This window comes from Coenobita brevimanus, chromosome 6 (assembly GCF_032717465.1).
Source record: "Coenobita brevimanus isolate Jiangsu-jjx chromosome 6, ASM3271746v2, whole genome shotgun sequence".
Lineage (NCBI taxonomy): Eukaryota > Metazoa > Arthropoda > Malacostraca > Decapoda > Coenobitidae > Coenobita > Coenobita brevimanus.
The window spans coordinates 28,660,494-28,667,228 of record NC_136959.1 but is presented as its reverse complement, the minus strand read 5'-3'; positions in this window follow the sequence as shown (position 1 = coordinate 28,667,228).

Here is a 6,735-nt window from a genome sequence, read left to right as displayed (position 1 = left end):
ATACTCAGAAACCACATTCCTTATAGTTTCCAGACGCCGTCGAATCAGCATTTCACTGGCAGCCTTTCGTTTTCAAACGTGATCTTCCTGTCAGCGAATCCGTGACCCAGTGAAACACTGTCCTCGAATCTGTCATCAGGCAAACCTTTACCACCTTCCAGGCTACAGCCAAATTCACACCCCGTAGTACAGCATCCAATTCAGCCAAATTGATGTGGGAACACTCATCTTGCCGCAGCCAGGAAGCATCTTCAACTACATAGCCATCCACCACCAACATGGCTCCAATAGCAAGTGAACTGGCGTCCACCCACACGACAGCTTCACTACCACTAATATCCCAACGGCCATGAGCTGGATCCGCAGATTTCACTCGCTGTACAGTTTCAACAAGCATAGAATGTAACTCCGCATCATCGATTTCGGTGTCCCAAGAGGTAGTGAGTGCATTGGCTCTCCTTTTCAGATATGAAGCTGCCACCCGTAACCATCCACAAACGGGCAAATGGCCTGTGAGGCGCCCACACAAGGAAAACACCGAACGTCTCGTAATCTTCTTAGGAATCTCACCGACGTCGTTATCCCGTCGCCAGAAGAGACCCTGTCGCTCCCCCCAGACCCTCATACCCAAAACTCTGGCTCCCTTGGATACCTGCTCAGCCGCCTTGCAGACCAGACCGTAATGATTGAGATGGGTTTCCACATCAGCTGCAGACGCCATTCTCTGATCCACCAGTATGTCGTCTAAGTATGGAGAAGTTGCTTGATTAACTCTTTCGTCCCAGCTCAATGCAGCGCTCAAGACTCGTTTCATAACTAAGGGCGCAATGCTTGACCCAAATCCCAATCTCGTCAGACAGTACCTTTGTCCCTTAAACACAACAGTCTGGTATGGCCACAATGCACTGTCCACATGAATTTGAAGGTAGGCCTTACGTAGGGTCTATGAGTCCGACATCTTTGTCCACAGCGACGCCACTCTCTTATCTTCTCGCAGCATACGTTCTGCGTCTGCTGGCTGTGTGTGGATTAAGATAGGAATTCAGCTCCCGAAAAGTCAGAGCACAGGGCGTACCTTACTTCCCTTATTCTGTTGGATAACAGCCATTAGTGGAATTGTCCCTTAGCTGGTCCATGAAGTGTCTCATCGTAGGGGATTAACCAACCATCCTCAATCCACTGCAACAGTTCACGCTCATATTCGTCACGAACATCAGGCTGAATCCGGTACTCTGTAGTAGTATTCACAAGACATGGGTTTTCCTGAGTTATTACACCACTTCCAAGACACTGTCCACTTCTTTGTTGCTGCCTCACCAAGTCACTGTAAAATCCCTCTCATCAATGATGTGGTCTGTTGGTGCTGCCACCATAACAGACTGCACAGATTCATCAACACCAAACTTGCATCGTTAGGTGCTCGTACGGATTTACCCCCTTGAAAGCACGTATGCCATTCATACCAAGGATGAAGCTGAAGTTCCGTGGCCTAGTGGACACCATAACACCTCCGGGTGACACAGCCCCAGACGGCAGCTGGACGCATATACCAACCGATCCTTCACACAAATATTGCTCACCGCTCATCGTTGTCACACTCAATTTATTTTTTCGTCCAATTGGAACACACCGACACATGTGCAATACTCTTCATTAACCGGTGTCCACTAGTGTGTCGCAACTCACACCATCTACAATAAACCGAGTTTGTGGCAGAGCGCCCATCACTGCTGCGTTGGAGAGGAAATGGCGCTAATACCACCTCTCCCAGTGAAGTTTCCCGAGCATGCTGAAGCAATGTGTCCCCCGGCCGCCACAGAGGAAACATGAGACGGTGGTCGATGCGCCCACTCCTACGTCCTTCACGCCAGGCCAAGCAGTCACGGGCATAGCCGTTCGATATCCACAACTTCGGCAGGCCACAGTGCTGTCTCACCCTCAGAATGTGCAGGTCTAAGCGCTGGCTTTCCTGCCACGCTGTCAACATGCATCATCCGCCAACACAGCCTGAGCTCTTTTCAAAATCTGGCCAATATCCATTGCCTCAATGCGTGAACCAGCTCGTAAAGTGCAACAGACAGCATCAGATAGACCAAATCACAAAGGCACAAGCAAAGGCTGGTGTCAGGCATACACTCCAAACAACCCTGCCAGACGGCGCAAATCAACAAGGTACACATCCACTGGTTCTGTCGCCCAACTTTCGAGTGATGAGTTGCTCAGCAAGCACGAAACATGGTCGACTGCAAATGCAGAAACAAGCGCCTCTTTAATCTTCTTGTAGATAAGTCGGTCAGGTACTGCTCAACTGCTGGTAAACCGCAAATGCTCCGCCAGTAAGCCTTAGCGGGACGATGTTGTGCAATTCCGAAATCCCACGTAGACTGCACACCAACTCCAACTTGTCCAGCCATTCACTCACACCGTGCGACCAGTCCGGTGAACTCGAGGGAATCAGCCGTAGATCCATAGGCAGACTGTCTGTAGGGGTCGTATGGGCAGTGGTGTCTTCTTTTTCAGATATGCCTGGGCTAGCTTGTAAGATTTCATTAAAATAGCAGAGGTGCTTGTTGTCAGCTCTTATTTTTCAGAAAAATGTCGGGATAGTCTCGGTACAAGTGATTACCTCTCTGCTCAAGCCAACAGCGTGAACTCCCTGACTTGGCGAGGGCACTAGAAGATGTTAATTCCGAAAAACTGATTCGAACAAAAAATCATGAATCGAAATACTTCAAGGTTTTTCATCGCTAACAAACTCTATACAATTGCATATCATCAAAGAACTACAAAATGCATAACAACCATAATATATAACGGCTAACTGCAATACACATACACACACTAACTTTATTAAATCTCACACAACAGGAACATCGGATAGCTTAAATCTAGACAATGCCCATCTCGATGATTTGGACCAGAGACAAGTTGTGGGCAATCTGAACCATTTGCAAAGACCAAAGACACACATTGCACATCTTGGTCTGGCGCTTTATAACGGCAAAAACTTGCACACACACACACACACATACACACACACACACACACACACACACACACACACACACACACACACACACACACACACACACACACACACACACACACACACACACACACATTAAACTACCGATCAATCACACGAGTTCATCCTCTACCACTTCGCGACTCCGGGCAGGATCGACAGACCTTGCAGACCTGGAAAAAATAAGAGAGTCTGAGTAACTGAAAGAGGTAGGCAGAGTGTACCAAGCGTTGGTCTATGTCAGTGCCGGATCATTTACAGGCTGCCCGCCTGTGTAAGGTACTGACTCACCATAATGACAAATTCGGCCCTTTAAAATGTCACTCAGCTGCAATGCTGTATCTCATTTCCTTGTCACACTTTATGTCTAGCTACTTCTTTCCCCCAATCTCATATTCTGCCTCTCTCCCTCTGCTTAACTACTTTGACTTAACCCTCTACTCACTGTACCCATGCATCAACCTTTTTTTTTTTTCGAGTACAGTGACGTAGAGTATTTTCACTTAAATAATGTAGTTACTATCCACTTGTGACCACAGTCATGAGAAGTATCTGTACCAAAACGTAAATATTATAATTTTACTCACAGCCATGCTGAATATATTTAGTGCTGTCTGGAAATCCAGGCGTGTACAATCTGTATATTCTTTTATTAATATTAAAACACTGCCTTTAATATCATACAAAATTATGTCAATGTGGTGTGAGAGTGAGGAACTGCCAGATATATTTTACCAATATGTAATTTCCTTCGACCACCAGTCGGTGAGCCTATCTCCAAATACTCTGCCTCAATAATCAGTAATCTATACTTCCTAATTTCAATCGGTTCCTTCCTGTCCATATAGTCCTGCCAGCCTCCTCATCACTTTCTTTTTCCCCCTAGTCCTCATCTGGACGTACAGAGCAATGCCTTGAGTATTATCTGTAATATATCAAAGTAAGTAAGGATTTGGGCTACCGTTAACGTTGCTCATGTATACACATACACATTATCTATCTGTCTATCTATCTATATCTATCTATCTATCTATCTGTATAGGTAGATAGATTGATAGATATATTTTAGCCTCAAACTAACGTGTTGATAACGTGTTTAATACTTTTGATTTGCCAGCTTTGACTGTGTAAATATTGATGGGATACCACACAAGCTCCTTGATATGTGTCGGTCGGGTATTCCCCACTATAAACCGATTTCTGGGAGGTTCAACGCATTGTGTTTCTGTAGTTGTAGTAGGTCCATCAATGTTTACTCAGGCCTACCCGGAGGAAATGTTGGGGGTCATTATCTATCTATCTATCTATTGCCAGACGCCTTAATCCCTTACGGGGTGGCCACAAACAAATCATACTCCATATCGCCCTTTCCCCCGCCATTTCACTGCCTTGCTCCCAACTCACACACCCCCTCTCTCCCTTATACTTCTCCACTCCATCCCTCCACATCAATTATAATTTCTCATTCAAACTAAGGACAAGTTTTATGGTTTCTATCACTTTTCTTCCAAATCTCGTCAGTCTGTTTTCGAATCTTTTAGTGATTTGCGAATGATATTCAAATGGTGTAGGGACTGGGATATGAAAAGCAACCCAGCAAAAAAGAGTATACTGTAACTGTCAGTCTTCCTCGTTCTCAATCTCCCTCTCATGGCATATTTGGAATAACTGTAGGTGGGTATATTGTGTTGGGGATTCTATCTATCTATCTATCTATTGCCAGACGCCTCAATCCCGTTTGGGGTGGCCACAAACAAATCGCCTCCAAGTCGCCCTGTCCCCCCGCCATTTCACTGCCCTGCTCCCAACTCACGCCCCCCTCTCTCATATACCTCTCCATCCCATCCCTCCGTCTCATCCTCGGCCTCCCTCTCCCTCTTCCCCCCCTCCACCTCGCTCTCACTCTCTTCGTCAGTCTTTCACCCTCCATCCTCTCCACATGGCCAAACCACCTCTGTGTGTTCCTCATAACGCTTCCTATCACATCCACATCCACACCACACCGCTCCCCCATATCCTCATTCGACAGCCTGTCTCTTCATGTGACTCCACAGGCTCCTCTGGGGTTCTAAGACCTGCTTTTTTTTTTTTTTTGTCCAATATAAACATTTGAAAAAGTTATGTTCACTCACTGGTTTGAACGACTATTAAAAAGTCTGGAACAATCAAACCATACAGAAGTTTCGATGAATAATCCATTTCAGTCACTTGTTTTTGGTGCTTTGTCATCCGCCTCTGCCTGTCATTTAACATTTGTCTACAGGTTCTTTATGACTACCAGGCTTCTGTGTGGTGGTTAAATTTTGTGTGATTTTGAACACCGTCGCCCTGTTAGCTCTCAGTACATGCTGTATGAGAGCTACTTACTCAACTCATGTTGTGCATGACTGTCTCCATATCATCTATGCACATTGCCTTCCATATCGACCCGGTTCTCATCAACGCAGCATCAGTTATCGCTTCGTTATGAAAGGTGCGTCCTTGCCAGAACTGTTGGTTTCTGGAATTTCATTGATCATAACAGGTGCAGGGAATCTAGCATGAGCATTTTCAAATCTATTACCACTCTCTTTTGCTCATGGGACATTTTTTTTTTTTAATCATTATTTTCCGTCGGTTTTATTATATATGGTTTAGAGGTTCTTCAGCCTCTGTGATGGTATGGATTGTGTTTGTTTTTGTTATGATTAGAAAAGGATCATGGAGAATGTATATCAAAAGGGCAAATAGGTCCTTTGGAAAAAAAATTGGTCTATGAAAAAAATAACTATCTATCTATTGGCAGACGCCATAATCCCATAAGCGGTGGCCGTATGACTTTGAGCTAGTTGCTTTACGGGGAGGGGCATTAACCCTCCACCAACCCACTTGCTGACATGTAGGAACACGTATCGGTTGGTTATATGGTTACTACCCAGCGTTGTAAATGGTTTCCTGGCTTACAGGAAACCATCTGGCTTGTTGCTCAATGTAAAGCCACCCTGAACAGGAAAGAAGAGTAATAAAATGTGACAGGAAAGATGGGAGAAAAAGGAAGAGAAGAGGGCAGACACAGAAAATAGTGATAAAGGTGAGGGACGAAGTAGGCAACACTACATCAAGTGAGTGGAAAAAATAAATCCGGGGTGTAAAATAGGCCATAAGTAAAAATGAGTTTATGTTGGTGGATTGGTCCATGTGAAGAAGAAGGTCTGTTGGAAAAAAATGGTCCCTATGAAAAATATCTCTATGAGCGAAAACAGGAATATAGATAAAAAGGTCCGCGGGTTAAAAATGACAGCTGGATGCAATATGTACTGCTGTCAACATTCTCTCTCTCTCTCTCTCTCTCTCTCTCTCAAAAATTTTATCTAGAGCACACTCGTTGTAGAGTAAACCAAGATAGTTCAACCCCAGAAGTAATTTCGGCGATTAGGCAGCATCACCGATTTAAAATCTCCAAATCCACCTGTCTCTCTCTCTCTCTCTCACTCTCTCTCATACTTGCAAATGTGGTCACTGCTTTATTCTGCTCTGTTTCTCGGTCTGCTGAGTTTCTCATGCTGTAATTTGAGATCCAGTTATGTGTCTCCTAATGTCAGCTTCCTCTAGATTTCGACTTGTATTATTACCTATCCCTGTTACGTATATTTCATGCAATAACACATACGATTTACTTTCCTACTGCCATTTTCCAGGACAAAGAACGTAACAAGTGGGTGACTTACAAT